Source organism: Artibeus jamaicensis, unplaced genomic scaffold (assembly GCF_021234435.1).
Source record: "Artibeus jamaicensis isolate MK-2021 breed Jamaican fruit bat unplaced genomic scaffold, CSHL_Jam_final scaffold_1031, whole genome shotgun sequence".
NCBI lineage: Eukaryota > Metazoa > Chordata > Mammalia > Chiroptera > Phyllostomidae > Artibeus > Artibeus jamaicensis.
Genome location: NW_026522026.1, coordinates 1,294,381 through 1,320,950, shown reverse-complemented (window position 1 = coordinate 1,320,950; position 26,570 = coordinate 1,294,381). Strand labels below are relative to the sequence as shown.

The 26,570-nt window shown below is 42.9% G+C and overlaps 1 protein-coding gene and 1 non-coding gene across 2 annotated transcripts in view; one reads left to right on the top strand and one right to left on the bottom strand.

The window, feature by feature from the left end:
* SLC4A4 (solute carrier family 4 member 4) overlaps positions 1 to 26,007 on the bottom strand; it is a 321,040-nt gene extending 295,033 nt beyond the window's left edge. The window contains exon 1 of the mRNA XM_053655652.1: positions 25,429 to 26,007. The gene's annotated coding sequence lies outside the window, so the exon portion shown is untranslated. The remainder of the gene's footprint in view (positions 1 to 25,428) is intronic.
* On the top strand, positions 3,925 to 4,073 carry LOC119051711 (small nucleolar RNA SNORA12). Its single transcript, XR_005082979.2, has one exon. It is a non-coding gene; the product is annotated as a small nucleolar RNA SNORA12 (small nucleolar RNA).
* Positions 26,008 to 26,570: the final 563 nt, after the last annotated feature.

Here is a 26,570-nt window from a genome sequence, read left to right as displayed (position 1 = left end):
TGATTTCAAATACAAGAGTCCAGAAAATAATAATAAAAGCAAACACCACAATAGAAAAAAGAACCATAATTGATAATTAAACCATAATTGAAATTTATCACTGAAAGATAAACCAAATTTGCTTCTACACCATACAATACAGCCTCTTAAATGTAATGTGATAAACTATGTAATGTCAAATCTTATTCCCAATAATCTTTTTTTAATTCTGAAGATATTAACTGGCCAATAATATATCTAGGTATCTATTATAATAAACTTGTTATATTATTTTAAAATCTCAGAGAAAGAAAGCATTTCAAAAAATGTTTAAACTCAAATGTAAATGAAAATAAGATAAAAATAGAACCCAAGCACTAATTTTTTTCTGCATAAAGAAAAAAGAAAAGGTTTCATGAACTTCCTAGAAATTCAACGCTGTTTGGGAGGCCATGAAGCAATTCATGGAGAATGTGAAGTCGCAAATTTTGCAGCACTTTCTTCCAGAGCTTCCTTTGCCTCTGCAGAAAGATGAAGAGTAAGTCTACTCACTAAGTTATCTGATTTCAATATTTTAAAGTTCATCTCATAGTCAGTAATCTTTGTTTAGTTTGTGTGCATTTGTGCATATATGAAAAAAAGAAGGCTAAATATCCACCTAACAATGAGAAATGACATTTAGTTTTTTCTAATCCTCCCCCGAGGATCGAGTCATTGATTTTCAGAGAGAGAAGAAGGGAGAAAGACAGAGACACCTGTGTGAGAGAGAAACATCGACTGGTTGTCTCCCGCATGCACCCTAACCGGGTATCAAACCCACCACCTGGGCATGAGCCCTGACCAGGAACCATACCCTCTGCCTTTTGGTACACAGGACAATGCCCCAACCAACCGAGCCACCTGGCCGGGGCAGAAATTATACTTGGGTTTAAAACTAATAGTGATTCATAACTATACACGTACTTTCCTTTAATACATGAAAGCATATTCTAAAAATTTATCTTCACACATGGATACAGATTTTTCTTAATCTTTATAATTTTGAATTAATAAACTAAGAAATATTCTATTTGGAAGACTCATGCGTCTAGACGTATTAAATCAAATAAAACATCTCCATGAGACTTCAGACTGGTGTCAATGACATAAACTGTCAATTCTCATTTATTCAAGAAATGATTATATTGTTTGGAATACAGCCAACACCTTATTTCTTCTTACTGTCACTTCAGCCTGCAGTATCTTATTATCTTATTGGCAGGCATCGCTCCAAGAGTAGTAATAAACTAGCAATTACTAGGTCCTTACCATGAGACAGGCACTGTAGTTAATATATACTAGAGCATTTGGTTTTCCACAACTACTCTATGAGATCAGGACAATTGTTATGTTTCGTTTGCAGATGAGAGGCACGGAGATGTCAAGTCACTTGCCCAAGACCACAGTCCTAAAAGGCAGAGCGATATGACCACCTGGGCTGATGCAAAAGCCCGAGGACATTCAATGCATGACACACCTGCAGGAAACAACCACGCCAGAGGCAATGAAACCAGAACCAATCCCTAGGGTAACAAACCACCTTCTCTCTCTCTTTTTTTTTTAAATAATCAAAATGAATGTGCATTTCATGGGTGAAATGGCTCCAACTATTGGTCATAATTAGATTCATGGATTATCCATAGATTTCAACCCATATATTCAATCTCAGACCCTCAAGTTAATGGAGCAACAACTTTCATCTTTCTTGCTTTTCTTCTTCTACATCTGTTAAACCTAATATATATTTATCAAGCACCGTACTCATCCCTAACACACTTTTTAAAATTGTGATGACAAAATGCATAACTAAAACTTAACATCTTCACCATTTTTAAGTGTACAGTTCAGTAGTGTTAAATATATTTACATTGTTGTGCAATAGATCTACAGAACTTTTAACCATCGTCTTAGTCCCTTCAGGTGCTATGATAAAATAGCTACACAAGGAGATTATAGGCAACAGAAATTTACTGCTCAAGGTGCTAAAGGCTGAAGTCTAAGACCAATCAGGATGCCAGCATGGCCAGGTAAGGGCCCCCTTCCAAGTCGCAGACTTCTCATTGTATCCGCACAGGGCTGAGGGAGCTCTGTGGAACCTCTTGTGACACCCCTAATTCCACTCATCTCACTGGGCCATAATGCTGACCCTGCTCTTACCGCAGGCATAAGGGCTCCACCGTCATGACCTAATCACCTCCCAAAGGCCCCACCTCCTAATACCATCACTTTTGAGGATTATGATTTCAACATCTGAATTTTGGGTGGGAGAGATACAACAAACATTCAGACCAGGGCAGCCCTGAATACTTTCAAACTCCATTTTGTCATGCCAAGTTTATTCCTTACCAATAAAGATGTCTAAATTTCTGAAGTTGAGCAAAATCTTCAAAATTGTAGAAAGCTTCTTGTTAGATAAGTATATATTGGGTTGGCCAAAAAGTTCATTTAGTTTTTTTTTCTATAAAATAAAAGATATTTTTTATTTTTAACAATAACTACTGATTTGGATATTTTGAGTATGCTGGCTATCTCTCACTATTGGCTTCTAGTGGGTAGAGGCCAGGGTGCTGCTAAATATCTTCAAATGTATAAGACAGCCCCACAGCAAGAATTATTTGGCCCAAATGTCAATAGTACCTAGAAACTTCACAAAAATACTTCTGACACATTCAATCAATCACAGCACCTTCTCCATACACCGCACAAATCTTGTTTTGCTTTTCAGTTGCATTTTTACCCTTCTTGAAATAATAAAGCATAATACACCAAGAATGTTGTATATTTTCTTCCATCTTTAATATTAAAATGGCAGCACAAAATTTACCAATTTTGATGTTTGTTTTAAATGCATACTGATATGACAGCTGTCAAAATATTGTTTTGAATGAAGCTAAAGACAACTCAACACTACCAGAACCGCCTTACAGAAAACACTAAACAAACTTTTTGGCCAACCCAATATAAGATTCTGACATTATAAGCTAATTATTCTTAACCTTTGTATGGGGAGGGGAGTGCTCTAGACCTTTTGAAAATCTAATGAAAGCTGTAAATTCTAAACTCAGAATAAAATATAAACATAAATAAAATATTGCTATAATTGCCTGGGGTTGAACCCATTTCCCAAAGGCCAACCACGAACTCAAGAAAGAACCCTAATTTTTCATACTTACTTTGCACTAGTATTTATGGATTCTCTTATATTGCAGTACTCCTTTAATATCAAGCTTTCCCTAATGAGTTGTAATCAAAATCTTATTTGCAAAATTCCATATAAATAAAATCTTACTTATAAAAATTAAATTAATCTACAAGTATTCAGGAAAACAGCTACATTGCTTATGAAAGAAACCACACAGCAAGGCAAAGAACTCCCCTACTGCCTGTATGAGTTCTGTCACGTGTGCAGTGAGCAGTTTCCCACACAAATGCTATCAAAACACCTCGTGCTTGAAAATAAGCTGAGTTACAAATACCCAGTTGAAGATGCCTGATCCTTCTGGGCACACTTTCTTCAGATGTAAGAAAGCCACGGGACTGACTGTAGATAAGATGGGCTTGATCACCACCTTTCGAAATTTAATGCACTGTAGTTAAATAGCCATGTTCACTGGTGGTGATTCCATCACTGCACTTCCTGATGTTTCTGATAACATAAAAACATTAGATTTTTAAAAGTGATATCCTGAAGCCGAGAGACTCTCATTTCCTTTCCCTCTAGATTTTAGGGGAGTAAAAAGATGGAAACTAATATTTTGTTTTGTTATTTAGAGGGGACTAAGTAAACATTTTTAAGGGACACTCGTCCATATTAAATATTAAATGTGTACGTCACAGCTTTAGCAGCATCACAACTCCTTTGGATTCACTCCTTCAAAAACATTATGTACATACAATTTCTGCATACGGTGGAGTGGTTTTCTTTGTGGCACAACCGTTTTAAGTTTACAAATGGGCCTGACTCTGCCGCATGTTTTATATAGGAGCTGGCAAAGGTTTGATGACAAAGATCGCTCTCTAGCTATTCCCACTCATGGAAATTGGTCCCCACATGTGTCAGGCCATCTCATCAGTTTAAGTCCCTACAGACAGGCTGACATGGGCCCATCTGGTGTGAGGGGAATCTCTGCTGAGGGGTATTGCTCCACCCCTGTGATGGATTTGCTATTAAAAAAATTCTGCATACAATATCCGGGGGTTCGTGAGCTCCCCACAAAGCTCACCCATGGACTCCAGATCTCAAGGCAGAACCTATCCCCCACATTTACTAGACAAGTGTGTAGACAAGTCTGATTTCTAGAATTTCATCACCTTGAAAGGAATCTAATTCTGCTTTGTCTTTTAAAGTGTTAATCTCATGAAAAAAAATCAGTATTCATCAGAAATAATCACCAAAGCATTGTCTTTGTTATCTTGTGAGTTTTTCAAAGCAGAAAGGGATTAGCTGTTCTCAGAGAAAGGTCCTGACTCTTTTCTGTTTCAAAGGTTGAGAACCTGAGGGATGCTGAGCCTCCCAGCCTGTCAGGTGACTTCATCCTGCCTCTCTCCAGAGACGTCAACAGTAGACACCCTGCCACTGGCAACACAAACAAGCCGGAAATTAGTCTGGCTAGTAATGCCGGTGCTGTCTGGTAGGCAGGCCACAGTCCACACAAATTCTGTCACTCACTTTACTCAAGGCTTTCATGTCACACTGTCACTCAAGACCCCTCTCTTCTCAAACTCCTTTCAGATTGATTAATTCCATGAGGCAATTGTCAGCTTTACACTAAATTAGCCTCACTCATATTCTTTCTTGTTCTCTAAGTTTTTTGAATTTTAAAAGTTAACACAGAGGCCTTAACTGGGTTCCGTCATGTATACCATCCTGTTGGTCTCAACACCACCTGACTCTCTCAGCATTCCATCCATATAACAGCTCCCACTACAGAACGACGAGAAGAAAGGCTACTCCGAGGACGGAGGACAGGGTGAGGAGTTTCCAGCTCACTGCTCATCTGGTGGTCACGTCCTCACTGTGACCTCCTCCAAAAGGAACTGACAGGACTGTTCAGTGGGGATAGGACAGAGACTTTGGGCTCTCACAGTTCCACAGGCTGGGAGTCCAAGATCAAGGCACTGGCAGATTTGGAGTCTGATGAGAGGTCGCTTCCTGGCTCACAGAAGACTTTCTGCGGTGTCCTCATGTAGAGTGAGGACGTCCTCTGATTTTCTTAATATAAGTTTGTCCTCTACATATGTCATATAGCTCAACTGTTTGTAATACACTACTAAACTGATATATAAGTACATACATAGTCTATATTCATTATTCCTCAGACTCCAAGATTAAGTTAAAGTTACCAAAACTGTTCTTTGAAAGATACATTTATTTAATTTATTAAAACTGATTTCAGGCCCTGGCTGAATGGTTCAGTTGGTTGGAGCACCATCCTGTACACCAAAAGGTTGTGGGATCGATCCCCGGTCAGGGCACATACCTGGGTTTCGGGTTGGATCCCCAACTGGGGCATATACGAGAAGGCAAGCAGTAGATGTTTCTCTACATCAACGTTTCTCTCTCTCTCTCTCTCTCTCTCTCTCTCTCTCTCTCTCTCTCTCTCTAAAATCAATAAAAATATATTCTCAGGTGAGGATTTTTAATTGTTTTTGGAATATTTTTTTGCCACTGAGATTTGTTCTCACAGTTCCCCCACGTTTCCCAATTCTGAATTTACCAGGTAAAAAGATACTATATCAATAACAAAGATTAAGCTTACTGATATTTAATATTCCACTTTTAAGCAATTGTATTGCAAAATGATGAGCAGGCAGAAATGAAATAAAAAGTGAAATCTGTCAAGGAATAACGAGAAAAAAATGTTTTCAAGTATTTGACATCATTGGTTACTTTTCCCATGGCCCAGTGATTAAAAACCAGAGCAGCATTTTAAAAGCTAGTCACCTTGGAAAGCACAGAAACCTCTAAAAATAAAAACAACATTCCCAGATTCTACCATAATGGTTTCCTGGTAAATAGAAAGACATGCTTGATATTCTACCCCCACACGGGGGCTGTGGCAATTAATTATTCAACATTTGGAAAGTGCTTTGGAGATAAGAAGCTAAGTGCTAAAAATCATCATCAATTTTCAGCAGAGTGCACTTAAAGTGAACTCACCAGGTTTATTGTTGGAAACTGAACCATTAGCATAACTCCATGCTTTCTTTTTCCATCTCATTTAGCCCAGTAGACCAGACAGCCAACACCCACATGAACTTTCCTTTCCTTCTGTCAACTTTTGAATGTCCCTAAAGTTGTCCTACATTTTTAGAGAAAATGTAAATGCTAATAATGAGGTTTCACTGGAATTTACAGTTTAGGTTGGTTAGATATCTTTCCTCTTCTGCCTTTTATTTACATGATGTAAATAAAGAGCAAATTTACTCAGGATTTCACTTGCAAAACTTTGAGAATAATTAAAATCTAGTTTAATATGCTTCCACTCTATTAGTTATCATTTAAGCAAGCATATTTACTTAGCTGTTCATGACTGCATTAAATGTATAAATTTAGACGAAAAATCTAAGAATTGATTAACTTTGATTAGCACTTTAAGTGAAAGTAATAAGCTATTCTACTTGAATAAGAAAGTGTTTTAGTTAGATAACTCTTTCTTCGCATCTCCAATGTATTGTGGTTAGATTTTAATCATTTTAAAACTTAAAACAATGGATCGAGATTGAAAAAATTCCTTAACAAATGTTTCATGAGAATCCACATAAAAACACACCTGCATTCCCTAAAAAAGGGGGAAGCACTGAGTGATGTGTACATGCAGGGTCGCTAGGAAGCTGTGCTCTGCAAAGCTATCACACCATTGTTATGGTGGTTTGGGATTAAATAGACAAGTACGAATCATTCATACCTATGGCCATTTTCGAGACAATAAACAGTTTTGTCCAAACTATTCTTTGTTTACTTCACATCTCCTACAAAGTGAAAGGTCATATATTATAAAGGTCATAACTTCATGTTTTGAGATTAAAAAACTGTGCTGACCTAATCTTCTTGGATATGGAACTCACTTCCCATGATGATAGCAAGCTCAACAAAGAGGGTTCATGCACTTTAATCCCCAAAATGCACAGCTACAAAAGTCATCTTTGCTTTGGGATAGGCCTTGTTATGAGTTTTTACCACTTTAAACATTAATATCATTTATACATCTATTAACCAACCTTAAATCTTGAATTCATTTTCAGCCCTCCCAAACATCCCTCTCTAAAACAATGTGGCAATGAAAACTTAAATGGGCTCAATATTCCTAATCTCAGTAGGAAAATAACTACTGCTGGTTGCCGGAGTAAGATGATCTCCATGAGGCTGCTGGCTCACGTGACAAAGGTGACCAGAATTCTGCATGGAAACCACAACAGGCAGCTCAACTCAAAAACCAAGTGAATGTCAAACAGCCAAGACAAAATTTCTCACTGCTCAGCTTCCTGCTCACTACACAGAACCCATATAATCTTCCTCTTCCACGAATCATTGTATAATAAATATGTGGATAAATAGTTTTTCATGCTTTACTCCAGCACCCTCAGTTCTTTAAAAGATATTGAAAATAGCTATAAGCAACCTAAAACTGGGAGGAAAATAGATTACAGAAAGGCTTCTTTAGAAAAATTCACTCAAAAGAGGGGTTACATTATTTCCTCTTCTATTGTGCTGTCTCTGTTAGGGTTCTTGGCACATACAGAAAAAACAGGCGCACTTTATGTTTTAAAGAAGTGTTTTGTGGCATACATTCTTAACTCTCTCAGTGTTAATGTCAACAGGGAAGTCCGAGTTTCTTAAAAGCAAACAACTGAATATGATATAGTTGCCATTCTCAGGGAAGAGGGGGCAAATTAAGCCATTTCAGATGAAATGTTTTCCATCCAAAGGAATATGAAGGAGATAAAAAGTGTCCAAAGGAATTAGCCATGTCCCCAAGTAAATGCAAAATGAATTGGCAGGGACTGAGCCTCCATGAGAACATTACTTTGAATCAAAACCAAATTTCTAAAACACTGCAGGTGATCTGCTCTATATTTATGGAACGTAAATATTGAAATATTGAAAAGAATGATTGTGAAATGTTTAAGAAAAGAGGCAATTTAATTAAGTGGTAATGTTATATTTATTGACTGTATGTTGTAATGTTTAGACTTAGAATGAGAGTGACAGGAAAGACAAAGGCCCAGACCCCGAGGTCCTTCCCAGCTGCACACTCTCCCCTGGTCACGAGCTGCTACCATCCAACCAGCTCAACAGCAGAGACGGGTCTGCCCTTAACTCAGAGGGTCCTTATCTAAGTTATTGAAGGGAGGCCAGAACTAACACACACCTAAACATATCGCTCAACCTGTGTGCCAATCCTTCAAATTTCATCATCAGTGATTATTTCTTTTGCATCTCTCTTCTGCTAAAATTTAAAGTGCAAAATACATAGTATAGTAAATCATTTCTTACTAAGATATTGTCAGATGTTTTCCCCTTGCAAAAAATTAGCAAATATTAATAATAAAGAGTATTAGCCTTCAAACTCATAGAATATTAAAAGAACCATGCTATAAGGGAAAGGTGGGGGCTGAGAAAGTCAGATATGATTGTAATAACACACACCTAAATCACACCCACTGTGCGCTGCAGACTTTTCTAAGCATTTCACATATATTACTTTACATAGCTCTAGGAATTAAATGAGGCAGGTTGGGGTGAAGAAGTGGTAGCAGAGAGTCACCCAAGTCACGAGGCGTGAACTACTTAGGTGCTGTGTGGCACAGCCCAGATCTCCCCTTCGAGGTGCTGCCCCAGTTGGTGGGAGTGTTGGTACCCGAGGATGCTCAGCTCCAGGAACTGTCTTAGCCGAAGAGACCACCCGAGACAAGGTCACACCCCTGTCCAAGGACAGCCGGCATCTCATGACTGGTTGGTGGGTAAAAGGCCTGGCTCCCTTAATCCACAGTGGGGCCAATCTGCAGGGCGGGCCTTCTCAGCCCCAGAGCTCCTGCTGGGATCAGCCAGTGGAGATCTTCACTGGTCCTGAATCACACTTCAACTCTGCCCTCTGCCCGACCCAGCCCTCTCACTCCCTCCCAGGTTTGACCTTTCAGTACCAGCTGCAATGAACTTTCTGCACGACCAGAAACTGTTTTCCAGGGAACCCCGCCTCAGACAGGGTCTTCGTAACAACAAAACTTGCCACATGACTACTGGGTCTCAGCAACCTTCTCTTTTTTCCAGGGTCTGTCAGCCATGTCCTTTCATGTCCTCTTACTTGGGCCTCTTCACTGATGGCCAATGACTGCTTGAGAATGCCACTTTCCTGCTCAGGATGCTCTCTCCTGAGTCTCCTAATATCTAAATATCCAGGGCACTGAAGCACCCAATCACCACCTCAAGGTACATCACCCCAGAACTACGCTCTGGCACCTGGATCCCAAAAAGCCCTCTTCTAATTCAGCCCTCCCAGACAGCTCGTGGAAATGGGGCCTTCAGCTGTGTCTTACAGACCCTTTCTCTCTGTGTGGCCAAGGCCTCCTCCCTGGCCCGTAGTGACAGAGCAGACAGCGTAGTGCCCTCCGTTCCCCCTTTCCCACCTCATCCCAGCCTCTAATCAAAACTACATTTCCTCCCTATGTGTATATTCAACGCATGAAAACAGATACTTCGGGAATCACTGTCCATCATATAAGCAAATAATGAGGCCCTTCATCCCTGTTTAAATACAGCTAAGACACCTTCTATACAACACAAGGGCTAAGCCACAGAATGTATGGAGCACAATATGGGAACACTTGATGTAAGAGCAGTATCTCCACATGTCCCCATTCCAAAGAGCATCGAAGAGTTATACAATGATAACCAGGAAAGAGGAACAAAAGGGGAGATTATTCTCAGTATGTTAAGAAAGGAGATACATCTGTGCAATTCAATTTGGAGTGATGTACATCCAAACATATTTTAAGACAGTTTTAGTTTGGACACAAGTTTCAGTTACCAGAAAATGCAATTAAAGTGAATAGTTCACAGTGTAATGACAGTAGATAAAGAGACCACTCCTGTTACTTAAGCAGACAGATTCATAATTTCCCGGAAAACAGGCTCCTCAAATATTATTTCCCCTTTCTTGATTCCACAAAGTGTGCAACTCATAGTATCTACTGCCTGCCCGTCTGGTGGTCACGCTTACAGTGTCCCCAAGTCACTGAGTTTCCATCAGGGCCTATATCCATGGACACCTACATTAGAATTGAATACGTTGCTGTCTCTGCAGAACTAAAAAGTTATTCCACCAGCTCCTGACTCAAGCAGAAACTTGCCTGAAGCCTGGGCCACATGCTCTAGCCTGGTTTTTTCTGCTACTCTCGTTTTTACATAAAGTATGCTGCGTTAGTCAAGCCCATACACTAAAGTCCTTCTATTACAGAAGCTAAAAGCTGTGGGTCAACAGGAGTATAGGGCACTGGGCTCCCCAAACTCTCTCATTTGTGAACATAATATCACATCTAAAAAAGTTCTCCAACACACTGGTTTTGGGGTTTTTTTTTTTTTTTGAGAGTACATCTATTAAAGCTGGGGAGTGTAAAACAAGAAGGGCTTAGGCCAGAAGAAGCAATAGGAAAGAGACAGCAGGGCTGCCTCAGCTCTCCAGCAAGTCAGAGAGAAGGGGGCCTTGGGGACAGGTTCAGGCGGTCAGCTCCGTCGAGCTGCTGCTGCCCACGGCTCCCTGGTTGCTAGTCTCACAGGGTTTCCTGGAGTTTAGGAGATACATGCCTGCGGGGGAAGGAGAAGGGGAAAGAGAAGGCTGGGGCATTTCCTGGGAGGGGGAGCGCGCCCAACACAATGATTTTTTAAACCAGCACACACAAAAATGCATTTCATTTCATTGGGAAAGCAAACCACTTGAGATTAGTGGAATTATCCCAAATGAGCCTGGAACCCAAGGTGTTGGCTTCAGTTCAGCAATGACACCCAGTATCATTGTATCAGCAGTAAGGTGTGGACTTGATTCAGAGAAATTCTATCAGGAGGTCTAAAATTGCCTGGTCGTTTTATAACCACAAGTATCAAAATGCACTGACACCAGTGCCATCTGGTCAAAGTCAAGAGCTAAAATAAGACATGTTGAAGCAGGTAAACTTCACAGAAAATGTCATGTGAGGTCAGCCCACAATCCTCTAAAGCAACATTCAGTGACATCTGACAGTGACATCAAAGAACAAAAAATCATTCTACAAAATGGTAAGTGGCTTGAATAAAGTGGTATGAGAGAGGGAGCTATTGGCCAAAAGAGAAGCTCTAGTCACCAAATATGCCCACGTTCTGTTCTGAATTGTAGGAAAACTTAACCTACCCAAAGATTTGTTCTGGGCCTTCTCCTCTCAGAAGGAGCCATTTTCCCCTGTGGGGTGCAAAGCTACTCACAGAAACATCCACTACATAAAGTTAAACTTCTTTTTTTTAGCTTAAGCCTCTTTCTCTCAGTTGAAAGTGGTCCTCCCAGTTCTGATGTTTGTGGATTCGGGGGAGACTGTTCCTGACATTGTAGGCTTAGGTGAGGTCTCCTTTCAGACTTCATTGTTGACGACCACAGTATTCACGTCTGTCTGTCTGTCCTCTTAAAGACACTCTGTTAATCTCCTGATCTGCAGTGCATCTCTCCACACCCTTCTCAGTTATGCGTCTTGAGGTGCAAAACCAAACCTTTGAGGGAGCATTCTAGGTAAGACTGCATAAGGTTCAGACACACGGGCGAACACAGACATGCCGTATTAAAAGACTCTTATTAAGAGGTGATAATGCAAGTCTGTTGAAATGTAATGTTTATCAATATACCAAAAAACAATTGAAATCTTGTGTTTATGCCAAGATTTCATTGGAAGTGTTATTATGTATACATAATAAATAAAAGATCTATTGTAAACTGTCTCAGTACATTGTGCCTTCACCTATAATATCAGGTGCATATATTATATTCAGGCCAATAATATGCACTTAACACATGAATATGTAGTACAGTGATATTCTCTTCCTCATTTATATATATATATATATGTTATACTTTCCAAAATTTTATGAGAATACCATCTAGATTTAAAACTCCTAGTTCAATATGATGGATACAAAAAATGAATTGAAAGAGGCATGCATCGAATCCACAGATGTGAATAATTAAATGAATGACTCCTCCTGCCTTCAGCGCAAGCCCCTTTCCCAGCTGATGCCCAGGAAACACTACATGTACCTAGTTTTGCATTTTTCACAATACCTGTGATATAAATTCTTCAGAGGAGGCATGAAAGTTACAATTCCTTATATATCCTTTTAGGTATATCTTTTTAGGAATCTTAAAAGTGGTACTCAGACTTCTGCCAAGATGGAGGCGTAGGTGGAAACACCTTGCGTCCACGCACAACCAAATCTAAAAACAACAAAGTTTTAACAACAATAAACGCAATCAGACCACATAGAAAATTAACAACACGGAGTCCGAAAACAACGAAATGCTCAGCTAAACTGGTAAGAGGGGCGAAACCAGCAGCGGAGCGGGTTGGCAAAAAAGATCCCCAACCAGGTGGTGCGCAAGCAGCCGACAGTGCGGATCCCAGGTGCAGGCTAGCTATGGGTGGACACAGGGAAGAGGCGCGGCTGTCTGTCTGTGGTCGGTCGAGCATTTGCGTGCAGATAAACCAGTGAAGTGGCAAGCATTGAGACCGCACGGAGCTGGGCGGTGGCTCGCACATTTCCTCTCAGACAAACAGGCCGGGGCCAGCGGTGGGACGGTCTGGGCTAGTGGAGAGGTCCGCCATTGCTCCCTCTCTGACCCCGCCCCCACAAAATAGCGTCACAGATCTGCGACCTGGGTGGCCCCGCCCTGGTAAACAACTAGGGCTCCACTCCTCATACTTAACAGGCGCAAAAAGACCAAAAATGGCTCAAGAACAACTCAGAGCCCCAGAGCCGATAAATCTAAGTGATGAAGAAATAGCCAAACTTTCAGATGCACAGTTCAAAACGCTGGTGATCAGGATACTCACAGAACTGGTTGATTTTAGTCACAAATCAGAGAAACATATGAAGGCTAAACTAATTGAAATGAATGGTAATGCACAGGAAACCAACAGTAATGGAAAGGAGACTGGGACTCAAATCAAGGGAGTAGACCAGAAGGAAGGAAAAAATTACCAAACAGAAAAGAATGAGGAAACAAGAATTCAAAAAAATGAGGAGAGGCTTAGGAACCTCCAGGACATCTTTAAATGTTCCAACATTCAAATTATAGGGGTACCAGAAGGGGAAGACGAACAGTCACAAGTGGAAACCTTATGTGAACAAATAATAAAAGAGAACTTCCCCATTCTGGCAAAGGAAATAGACTTCCAGGAAATTCAGGAAGCTCAGAGAGTCCCAAAGAAGTTGGACTCAAGAAGGAACACACCAAGGCACATCATCATTACATTAGCCAAGATTAAAATGAAGGAGAGAATCCTAGAAGCAGCAAGAGATAGGGGACTGTCACCTACAAAGGAGTTCTCATCAGACTGTCAGATGATTTCTCAAAAGGGACCTTACAGGCAAGAAGGGGCTGGAAAGAGGTATTCCAAGTCATGAAAACCAAAGACCTACAACCAAGATTGCTCTATCCAGCAAAGTTTTCATTTAGAATGGAAGGACAGATAAAGTGCTCCTCAGATAAGATCAAATTCAAGGAGTTCATCATCACCAAGCCCTTATTATATGAAATGTTAAAGGGACTTACCTAAGAAAAAGAAGATAAAAAAGATGAACAGTGAAAGGACAGCAAACTCACAGTTATTAACAACCACACCTAAAACAAAAGCAAATTAAGAGGACAGCTAGATCAGGAGTGAACTTTAGAAATGAAGATCACATGGAGGGTTAGCAACAGGGGAGTGGGAGGAGGAGAAGGGGGAGAAGGTACAGAAAATAAGTAGCATAGACAGTAGGTAGAAAATAGATAGGGGGGAGGGTAAGAATAGTAGGGGAAATACAGAATCTAAAGAACTTGAGACATGTGTTCATGAACTAAAGGGGGGGAAATGGTGGGGGAGGGGTGTGCAGGGTAGAGGGGAATGGAGGGGGGGAATAGAACAAATGTAATGGCATAATCAATAAAAAAAATGTTTAAAAAAAAGTGGCACTCATTGGAGAAGCTAGGCACAGGCTATGTAAAAACTATACCTTCCCAATTTCCGGTGTGCGTATGATTATTTTAAAATAAAAAAGTTATTTTAAATGCTAACAACTCATACTTAATCTCAAAAAAATAATAAACAGAACTCTGTCTAATTCAAAGAAGAGATGAAATACAGTCATAGCTACATAGAAAGCTTACATAATTTTTCCAAGAAACTGTATTACACATCACAAAGCCTAATAACAAGTTTCATCCCAAAACTTACTAGATTCCAAACTTCATGACAAAAAATTTCACAAGAAATATCTGAAAGACCTAACAGTGCCCTGGCTGGGTGGCTCAGTGGGCAGAGTGTTATTTTGGTCAGGACATATACAAGAATCAAGCAATGAATGCATGAGTAAGTGGAACAACAAACTGATGATTATCTCTCTCTAGCTCATCAATTAAAAAAACAAGACCTAACAGCAATAATCAAAGCTATTACACTGGAAGGATAACTAGACAAAATCAAGTCTAGATAAAGTCGGGTATAATGACTGGGCATCTCTGGTTAGTCTGTCCGGATTTTTTAAGTAACTTAGTACCATCCCACTAGGTAAGTATTTTCACTATAGAATATGTTAGCCACTGTGCAGACCACAAAATATCTTCTGACGCATTTCCTCCCATGAGGATGCAGACAGTTCAGACAATAAGAGTAAAATGATCAGTTAGACCTGGCAGGGTGTCCATCCTTTTGGTGTCTCTGGGCCACCCTGGAAGAAGAAGAGTTGTCTTGGACCACACATTAAATACATTGCAACACATAATCACAAAAAAAATCTCACAATATTTTAAGTACAGTCACGACTTTGTGTTGGGCCACATTCACAGCTGTCCTGGGCTGCTGCGGTCCACCAGCCACAGGCTGACACCCCTGGACTGGAGTGTAGAATTCACTCCCCCAGGTTTTGTTGGTAAAAACATGAGAGTGCTTGAAACTGTATTTTCTTCTGATGTTTTTAGACATGTGTTTTTGTTTCCTTTCCTAATGTATTTCTCAAGGAAAATTATCTCACTCGTGTAAATCTTTAAAGACATTTCCAACCCTCCTCTCTCTTTTCCCTGGCAAAGTTGCTCCGTGTGTGAAGTGCAAACGTGTGATCTGTGTGTTGCTGCCTAACCTGCAAATGCTCAGCAACGCCCTAAAGGTGACTGCAATCAGCACTTCGGCTACCTCCGACCACGAGGCCGCTCTGCTAACATCATGAGTGCTCATCCCACATTCCTACAGACGCAGTCTCCAGAGGTCAAAGGAATTCCTGAAGCGGTTCCACGGTGAGATCCTGCCACAGCTGCAGTCAATACGCGGCACGCCAGGGGAGGGTTTCAGAAGCACGGCCATCAGCGCTCAAACCCAGTCAAACTCTCAGGCTGACTGATGATCTCACTGAATCCCCACTTGCAACAAACATGTTTCACCAAATTAAAGTCTCAGGACTTCATTCATGATCATTCAGGGTAGAAGCCTGAAAAGCCTGGTTTGTATTAAAGACATTAGGATTCCCGTCCAGCCATACTAACAGCTTTTCATGCTTAAGAACACAAGAAATGGAAGAACTAACCCCATTCCCTTGGGATACTGGTTTAGCTATTGTCATTGTCATGATCCTGGTCTTTAAATAGTTTCCCTTCCCTAATCCATTTGCCAACTAAAAAAAAAAAACTCTCATGTGCTGAGTGGACACCTATGGGAGACTTGCTTCCAGGGTTTAACAAAGCAATAACCAGCTTTTATTTTAAAACCATCCAGTTTAACTTCTCATAGGAATCAAATCACCGAGAACAGCAGATGAGTTTTTCTGAAATTCTCTATTTTTAAAACAAGGCTCACCATAATTACCCTTTAGTTTATTTCAATTTTCCACAGCATCATGTCTATAACAGAAAACAAAACTATCTGCTACACCAGATGATTCCATTCTCCACAAAATCACTGAAGGAGCTACGGACGGGTCAAGCACCTACGAAGGACGATACCCAAAATGCAAATGCCCTCATCACATGCAGACTGACTTATGTTACTCTGAAGTGACATGTTCCATGCTCAGTACTCTGAGTACCACAAAATAGTTATATGTTACTTAAGTAATGAGAGCCGGCCAACCAAGACAACTACCAGCTCTTCGGGCAAGAAAATCTAATCAGGTTTCCACATCAAAATTTAAGTTCTTTCTGCTGCAAACCTGATTTTGCAAATAAATACCTACTATTTATCACGTAATTCTCCACAGTAAAAATCATACAAATTTTTATTGTATAAAAATATAACCTCCTTTCAGATGAAGAAAAGTGAAGGGTCACTATGTCATTCTTATAGTTGAAAATCAAACCTTTCAAAAAATTAAGAATTGTTACACAAACACTCACAAGGCTGCAAGTTTGCTTTTGATATTATAATCAGCATATCTGAGAACCCCTTTTCCACACGAAGCAGAAAGGGCTCTCTACGAGCTCCAGTTCTCAGCTATTATTCACCCTTAAACATTCAATTTTGCATGAAACATGGTTTCCAAGGTACCAGCACTGAAGAACCCACTACAATATTTTAAATCCAGAAATTTGTTGGCCAGCATTCTAATTATAGAAGTTAAAGGATTCAGTGTGTAAGCTTTTGAGGAGCACCAACCAGGTGAAGAGCACTATAATCATTTTCAAGGATTCTCTGGGCCTTCTGGGGGTCACTCAGGGGCATAAGTTTAATGTGAGTGATGCAGTGAAATGCGTGTTCTCAAACTGCTGGCTGTTAGACTCAATTTTTCAAGCTGATGTTTAATAAAACCTGTTCTCCACTCAGCTTTACCAATAAATAGTCCTAGAGAAAAAAATGTAAAACACAATTTGAGTCACTCGGAGCAACACATCAAGAAACATACTTCGATGTGCTTATTCGTTCCACAAACAAACATTTACTAACATGTCAGGAATACTTTCCTCAGTGCTGGCACAACTCAACTCAAGAAAAGTGTTGTAGAGCGCAGCCCTAAAAACAACTAACACAGAAACAGTCATTAGGATTCCGACATAAACACCATTTCATCTGTCTGCTTCACACCTCTGTGATTCAGGGTTTACAATCATTAGTGACAAAAAAAGATATAGGGTTTTTTTTTTAATTCCCCATGTCAAATAACTAGCAAGTGAGAAAACTGGGTGTCCAGCCCATATCTTCCCAATCCATACCTCCACCGGGCACCGAGCAATAACAGCAGGTGACAAGATGCTCTGCTTTTTAAAAAGGTGGATAGTAACAGCTGTGTGTACAACACAACATACACAACCAAAATTTCCATGTATACCAAAAATGTATGTACGAATGTTCACAGCAGCACTATTCATAATCACAAAGAACTGGAAACAACCCAAATATTCATCAAGAGCAAAATGGAAAGGCAAATTGCAGCATCCTCACAAAATAGAATACTGTAAAGCAATGCAAATAAACAAACTTGCTACACACAAAACAAAAAAGTCACAATGAGCAAAAGAAGTCAGACACAAGGACACATGCCATGTATTCTAATAGAAAGTTCAATAGCTGATCAAAGTAACCAATAGTCTCCAAAGTCAAGAGAGAAGGTACCTTTGGGAGGGAAGTAATGACCTAGGAGTTAAAAAACAGGGGGCTTCTGGTTGCTGGCCGTGGCCTGCACCTTGGCCTCGGTGCCGGTTACAAGGATGTGTTGTTCTCTTGGGTTCATCACCCTGAGCTGTTCATTTAGGACTGAATGACATACATACTGCTCCATATACATGTTATAGTTCAATAAAAACTTCAATAGATGGGTAAGAAGGAAGGAAGGACCGAAAAAAAGAGAGCAGGAAAGGAAAAAGGGCGACAGGGAGAAGGGAGCAGAGTGAAGTGGGGTTCGCAGGGTGCAGCCCAGGCAGTGCCAACACGGCTTGCCTTGCTGTTCTTACTTCAACAACTCTTACTTCTGCTGCTAGTACTTAGTCTCCCTCTTCCTTGACAACCACACTGTCCTCGGGCACTTTCCAATGTCACCCACATAGCTGCCAATATCCAGCCATTTCTATCTTCTTAATTTACAGTTTTGGTTTGCTATGGGATTAGAAATCTGAGAAAGCTTATCAATCCTGTTAAAACTTTAGGTGAGTTAAAAGTAAACAGATTGTGAAGGATCACCTATGAGCAAAGTGAATCCTCTTTCATGTACGTCTTTTTTTACCTTCCTATTCTACCTGCTCAGAGAACATGGTCAATACCAGAGTCCCAAACAGATGAGGTTGTGCCTGGGCCCCATCAGTGAACACTAAGTCTCCAGACCAAAGCTAGAATCAACGAACATAAAACTCCAGATCCCACACATGTTTTATTTGCAAATAGTATAAAGGAGAATGTCAAGCAGTGAATACAATTACAAAAATGAAAAGAAATTGCTCACTTCTTAACCAGGACAGTATGAACAGCTTTTGAATTATGTCACTCATAGAACATTATATCAGTTTTAAAGATAATATATTCCTTTCTCATTTTGTATTTTGATTTTGATTTCAAAAGTCCCCCCAAAAGTATGAGGGGTTTTTGTTTTTTAAGTATATTTTATTGATTATGCTATTACAGCTGTCCCAATTTTTCCCTCTTTGTCCCCTCTCCCCACCCAGTACCCACCTTCCCTCCAGCAATCTCCCCCCCTTAGTTCATGTCCCTGGGTCATGCATGTAAGTTCTTGGGCTTCTCCATTTCCTACACTATTCTTCACCTCCCCCTGCCTACTCTGTACCTACAAGTTATGCTTCTTAATCCCTGCACCTTTCCCACCATTCTTTCCCCTCCCAGCCAATAACCCTCCAAATGAACTCCACATCTATGATTTTGTTCCTGTTTTTGTTGTTTGGTTAGTTTGCTTTTTTAGATTCAGTTATTGGTAGTTGTGAACTTGTTGTCATTTTATTGTTCATAGTTTTGATTTTCTTTTTCTTAAATAAGTCCCTTCAACATTTCATGTAATACTGGCTTGGTGATGAGGAACTCCTTTAGTTTTTTGTCTGAGAAGCACTTTATCCTCCCTTCCATTCTAAATGATAGTTTTGCTGGACAGAGTAATCTAAGTTGTAGGTCCTTGCTTTTCATCACTTTGAATACTTCTTGCCAGTCCCTTCTTGCCCCCCAGGTTTCTTTTGAGAAATCAGCTGACAGTCTTAGGGGAACTCCTTCGTAGGTAATGCTCTCCTTTTCGCTTCCTGCTTTTAAGATTCTCTTCTTATCTTTAATTTTGGCTAATGTAATTATGATGTGCCTTGGTGTGTGCTTTCTTGGGTCCAACTTCTTTGGGACTCTCCATGCTTCCTAGACTTGTATGTCTATTTCCTTTGCCAAATTAGGGAAGTGTTCTTTCATTTTTTTCAAATGTTTTTGATGTTTTGCTCTTCCTCTTTTCCTTCTGGCATCCCTATAATTTGGATGTTGGCATATTTGGAAATGTCCCAGAGTCTTCTTATACTATCCTCATTCTTTAATTCCTTTATTTTCTTTCTGTTCTGGTTGAATGTTTACTTCTTCCTTTTGTTCCTTTTGTTCAGATCATTGATTTGAATCCCAGCTCCCTCCCTTCCCTGCTGGTACCCTGTGGATTTTTCATTTCACTTAGTGTAACCTTCATTTCTTCCTTTATGTTATTGCCATATTTAGTGAGCATCCTGATCACCAGTGTTTTGAACTCTGCATCTGATAGGTTGGCTATCTCCATTCAGTTTAGTTCTTTTTCTGGGGTTTTGTTCTGTTTTTGTTTTTGTTTTTTTATTTAATGCATACTGACTCCTCAATTTGGCAGCCTCCCTGTGTTTATTTCTGTCTATCAGGTAGAGCTAGTCTGACTCCCTGCCTTAGTGCACCTGTTAAGTTGAGTGGGGCAGAGCCTTAGGTATTTGCCAGGGCAGGGAACCCACTTCACCACAGTGTGGCTGTGTTGGGGGGAGAGCTCGGAAAGGGGATAATGCCACTGCCCAGCTTCTGGAGGTTTGCCTGGCACTCTCCCTGTTTCCAGTCACTTCACTCACTTCCCATATGGGACCGGTGCCCTTCCAGCTGCTGCCCTGGTGGGGGATCCCAGAGTAGGTGGGTTTACATGCATTCTAAGTCCATGTGGACCCCTTTAACAGACTCTCCTCGGGAAATAGCAGTTTCTTCCACTGCCCCAAGTCCCACTGGGTTTTACAGCCAGAAGTTATAGGGTTCCGTCTTCCCCAGGCTGGAACCCTGGCCTGTGTGGTCTGAACTGGGGATGAGAAAACTCACTCCCAAGGTATCCCTCCTGATTTTTAACCACCACACGTGAGTGTGGGACTGTCCATTCTACCACCGCCTCCGCCTCCGCCTCTCCTTGCCACAGAGTGTTTCTTCTCCTCTCCTCTCCAACTCCATGTCTCTGCCCCTCCTACCCATCTAGATGAATGCGGCTTCTTTAAATCCTTGGTTGTGGGACTTCCATCCAGTTAGATTTCCTGTCAGTTCTGAGTGTTATTTGTTTTGAGGTTAGTTATAATTCTTCTTGTGGTTGTACAAGGAGGCAAAGCATGTCTACCTATGCTCCCATCTTGACTGGAAGTCCTATGTCCTATTATGAGTTTTATTTAAAGTCTTTTTAAGGTGTACCCTAGATGGGTAGCTGAGTTGATCAGAGCATTGTCCATGTACGCTGAGGTTACAGGTTTGATCCCAGGTCAGGGCACATACAAGAATCAACCAATGAATGGATAAACAAGTGGAACGACAAATCTCTCTCTCTCTCTCTACCTCTCTCTCTCTACCTCTCTCTACCCCCTTTCCTCTCTCTCAAATCAGTGAATTAAATCCATTTTTAAAATTTTATTTATTTTTAGAGAGAGTGAAAGGGAGGGAGAAAGAGAGGAAGAGAAACATCATGTGTGGTCGCCTCTTGCGCACCCTCTATGCAACCCAGGCACGTGCCCTGACTGGGAACACAACCAGCGACCGTTTGGTTCCCAGGCTGGCACTCAATCCACTGAGCCACATCAGCCAAGACTAAAATCTTTTTAAAGTCTGATACAGAACTTCAAGTTACACTAAGGATATACCTGTTTTTACAAAATAATCTACACATTTTTTTAAAAGAGAGAAGTATCACTTGGTGATTATCTACCTGCTTTAACATCCTAAGTTCATGTTACTTCGTTCTGTATTCTCCATGAATAACATAAGTTAGCACTCAGGACCGAAGCCAAAACTGGTACACAAAAACGGAAAGTTCCTCACTAGGGAAACGCCCCTGGCACTGCAGGGCCTGGAACAAGGCTGAGGCAAGAAGGCGCTGGAGCAGAATTACCCACAGGGAAGGGGAACCATCACTTTAAACCAGAAGAAGCTTCCGTCTGCTTCAGTGGCTTCAGCTATGATTAAAACAACATTCATTCATTTGCAGACAGTCACGCACTACTTCAACAAGGTATCACTACTTCAAAGCTAAAATGTTCATTGCAACCTCCAACAGTAATTTTCCATTTTGTTGAAGAAAAGCATACAAAGTTTCCTGTGTCTGTCTCCTTGCTTCTTCAACCAGTATAATAATCCCTTACATCTACTCAGTTTGCAGAGAAGAAGAACAAGAGGAGGTTTCGGCTTATGTGAAAACATCTACAGATGGAGAATGTTCTACCATTGCTATTTACACCACCATCTTGTTCGAACACATAACTTAATTCAGAGGCTGGTAAATCCTCATAGCTAAGAAATAAAATGATCAGGTTCATGAAGGAGATGGAAAGTAAAAGTTTCCTCTCTTCTTTGCCATGGCAGGTAAATGAATCCATCACGATTCATGGCTGGCTACTTTTTCAATGCCTTGTTTGAAGTGCCATTGCACCACTGAGACTAGAGAAATGCCGTGAAAGTCACTGTCACACAATCACTATGACAGTCATAAATAAACATGGCTTCAGGTAAAATACTATCGGCCACCTGTGCAAATGAGCCGTGTGGGTATGTGTATGCACACACATGCACGTGTAAATGTCTGTCAGGGAAAAACCGAGTAGAAGGGTGGGCTAGGAGACTCCGTCTTCGCTGTTGAAAAAATAACTAACAATGTGCACCACAAAGGATATAAAATATCACCTTCACGTGAGAAGGACACTGGCGTATTTTCCATTTCGTGACACAAATATCAAGTGTTTAGATATTGGGAGAAAGGCAAAATGTATTTGGAATACAACTTAACCCTGACCTTATATGAAAATAAACATTAGTCCCCCCTTTCCCTTAAAATTCCTGCATTACACCCCCCAAAAATCCTAATAGTAGCTATATCTTGTTTCCTAAGGTCTTATTAATTTCCTGCATGTTGCTAAATGACTCTCCCCACAATAGACGATACACACACATCACAAATCGCAGTGAGAAATGAGACGTGTTCTGCCTGCAGCTTCCTTTGTCCCGTTACGTCACGTCTCCTGATTCCTTCCATCTCAGCGATGAAGAAGTTGTTGAAACTTTCATCACCATTACACTTTTCTCCATTTGTTCTTTCCACTCCCAATCCTAATAGAACCTCTGGTCTTAGACTGCATTCATGTCATTAAAAATAAACACGAAGGAACTACAAGAGACAAGCAGACGATGTGCATTATTGCCACACTTATGTAGCAATGAACTCTCCCAGGACTCTCTCCCTGACAACAGCAGTCCTCACCGGCAGCGCCCTCAGAGGCCAGCCACGGAACCTGCCTACCACGGCCCACCCGTCCACGGAACCTGCCTACCACGGCCCACCCGTCCACGGAACCTGCCTACCACGGCCCACCCGTCCACGGAACCTGCCTACCACGGCCCACCCGTCGGTTCCCTTGCACTTCCTTTCCTAGTGTTTCTAAGATGCAAGCAAGCTACGGCCAGACAATCTCTCTTGTTATCAGAACAAGGGACCAAACCCTGAACATTGTACTTGCCAGAGGTCAATAAGAAAAAAAAAAAATTACCAGCAGAGCCTGCTGGACGTTGTCCCAAAGGTTATCTAATTTCTATCACATTTTTTCTCTAAATATAATTCCTTATATTCTTTCCACACATGGTTGTATATGTATCTAATCATTTAAAAGTCTAAAATGTTAACACTAACATTCAAACATTTACAGTGATTTTATGATGGCCAAATGAACTGAAAGAGATACATCATTATAAACTAAGTGTATATTCTGGCAGTTTCACTGTGTGGGGTGCCTTATACATCATTAGTAAGTCTCCAAAATGAACCCTGACATGAAATGATACCAAAAACCTCATTCTGAAAACATCTCATACAAAATGTTGAGGGGTTCCTGGCTTTCTGTTGTCTCAAAGGTAGACATGCCCGGAACTACCAGTGTCCCATCTTATCCCTCCCTCCCTGCCACCCCAACTCTTAGAAATGTCCTACACCTCAACAGTTTGTAAGAGTATTGTTTCCCTTTCTCAATCCATATACAGGGCGGGGCAAAGGTAGGTTTACAGTTGTTCATATGGAAAGTAATGCAATGATTAATAAATAACAACGTGAGAATAAATTGTGTTTCACATACTTACAGCTGTAACCCTACTCTTGCCTCGCCCTGGATGTGGGACTTCTTGTCATCTTATCAGAGACTCCAGGATCAATTTGCAACCATTCAATTTCAAGATTTAATATAAAGAGAACAGAATGCTATCAGTACATTGAAGTCTGAAATGAAAGCAAACAGGTTTGTTTCTAAATTCTTAAAACTACAGAAAAATGATAAGCAGACATGCTTCCTTTGACTGAAGTTCCACTAATAACCTCAATCTCAGTGCTGTGATGAGCATGGAAATTATTTCAATGCTCATGTGACAGGCACAAAGAGGAGAATTCTGAGCCAGAAACCTTGTTAAGAGACGTTTCAGTGTCTACAAGAAGCTACTGAATACTGGGGTAAGGGCATTAAAGAATCTACTCAAAACAAAATGAAAAAAAACACTAAAATGCAGTGTATGCTTTCTTTAATTCGAGTAACATTCTAACTCCAATTCCCAAATAGAAAGAAAAGGGGAAATACAGCACAATGCAGTGTCTCCTAGGGGAGGGGCTGGTCCAGGCTTTCAGACCTTGTGTTTAGAACGGCCCAGGGGTAATGATTTCCCTTCGGGAGTAACTTTCTCCTGCACTGAAGCGAATTGGAGTGAGAATTAGGGAGTGTAAACTGAAGTTAACTGCTCTTCAGTGTCAAGACTGGAAAGAGCTTGCTGCAGGCAATTACGCTGAGAAGCTAAGGCCTTGAGAAGGAATGAGGGGTGGAAACACCAGGAATTTTACAAGGAACTGAAAAAAAAAAAAAAAAACGGCCTTACAGTGGTAGACCAACGGTAGAAGGGCTTCCTCCATCTTTCATGCCAGGTCCGGGGCTGTTGTTTCGTTGTTTTGGTTTTTTGTTTTCTCTTGTTACTAACTTTTTCTGTGTGGTGCTTGCTGCAGTTTCCTGATGCGGTTCTCGGCTCCTGCCTGCCTTTGGTGACTCTTATTAACGGACTGGCAAAGGCTGGGTGAAATGCACTTAGGAAGAAAGAAATCACCTGTCCTTGCCAAGACGCACATGCTGCCCAGTACCTGAGGAAGAGCTACACTGTCGCTGGCCAAGAGAAACCACAGTTTAACCTCTGCCTCCGCCGCCCAGACCCATTGCAAACACAGGAGTGTGTGCCACTAGCAGAGAATCTGCCTGACTCACCCCCCCCCCCTTTCGGCGTGTCGGGGAGAGATGTCAGTGCTCCCCCTCCGAGCGGCCAGGAAAGTGGGAGCCCAGGTCTTGGCGGCAACGCGAGTGCCCCAAGCCTCCCTCGCTAGTGGGCTGCGGGACGCCTCCCCTCCGAGCAGGTGCCCGGCCACGCGGGGACCACCGGCCTCACGCGAGCGCACGTGCTGCCGCGCCGACACCCGGCCCGCCGCGTCCACCGGCCCCGCAGTCCCGGCAACCACGCCGGGCTCCGCGAAGGCGGCTTTACCGCGGGCGGGGTGGGGGAGAACCAGGACCACCCAAACTCCTCTAAACGCCAAGAAGAAAGGGAAAAAAAGTACTTTTCCGCGGAAGAAGCCCCCGCACCCCTCCCGCGCAGCGCCAGAGACGCCCGGCCCCACCGCCGACCTCTCCCGGCCCCCCGGGCGCGCGCCCCCGGCACCGCCGACCCGCTCCGCCGCCCCGGCCGGGCGCTCACCTCCTGGGGTCCGGCTTCCGTCGTTCCTCCAGTTTGGCGGTGGAGTGTCGGGCCGCCGCCGCCGCCTTTGCCGCCAGCACAGCTGCAACCGCCACCGAAGCGCTGCCCGGCGCGCCGCCGAGGCTGGAGGCGGGCGGCCGTGGGATCCCGGGAGGTGCGGGGCCCGGGCGCCGCGGGGCCGAGCAGCGGGATGTCGTCGGCGCGAGGTGCGGAGCGAGCGGGGAGCAAGCCGCCCGCGCCCGAGAAGTCACAACTTTGCCGCCTGGGTGGGCGCGGGCTGCGGGCAGAGGGAAGCGAGAGCCGGACGGGGGCGCCGGGGCCGGAGCGTCCCCGGAGCCGGCGGGACCGGCACCTGAGCGGCCCCGGAGGACGGGGCAGCGGGCGGCGCGCGGGGAGCGGTCTGCGCGGCCCGGGAGGTGCGCGGCGGGGGAGCGTTTGCGAGCGGCTACTCTACTTCGCCGTCCGCAGCTCCTGCGTATTTATGGGGCTCTCCGCTGTTTCTGCCTTTAACTAACACTGCGGCAGCGGCGCGCGGCCCGGGCGCCCCTCGGGAGCCAGCAGCCAGGGGACGGGGAGCCGGGGAGGGCAGTGCCACGAGCGCGAGCCCGCGATCCTCATTTAAAGCGGCGAGTGGCCTCGGCCGGCCCCCTGCCCTGCCCTCGCGCGCGCCCGCCCGGCCCCCTCCGCGGCCGGCCGCCGCTGGGCGTGAGCCGCCCCGGCCCCCGCGGCGACGGGGAGGGGCCTCGGGCCGCGCCGCCTCCGCCGGGGGCTCGGGCTCCGCGCGCGGCGCCCGCCCGGACCCGGCCGGGCACCCAGCTCCCGACCCGCCGCGCTCGCCTCCCGCGGTTCCTTCGCCCTCCAGCCCCGAGAAGGCTGCTAGGTCCAGCTTTATGTCCGATTCACAAGTTCCCCGCTGGGGAAAGCTTCTGTTCTCAAGCAAAACTGAAGTTGCTCGCGTTTCCGAGCTCCCGAGCACTTTTGACGCCACTTTATGAAACTTGAAGAGTGTGGGTAGAGGGCTCTCGGCACAGCTCTAAGTCACCGAGCGCCTTCAGCGAAGGACGGGTGGGGGTGCGCGGTTCTCGACCCTGTCCTTCGCTGATGTCGCTGCAGGTGGCTTCTGTCTCCCTCGAACAGTTTGG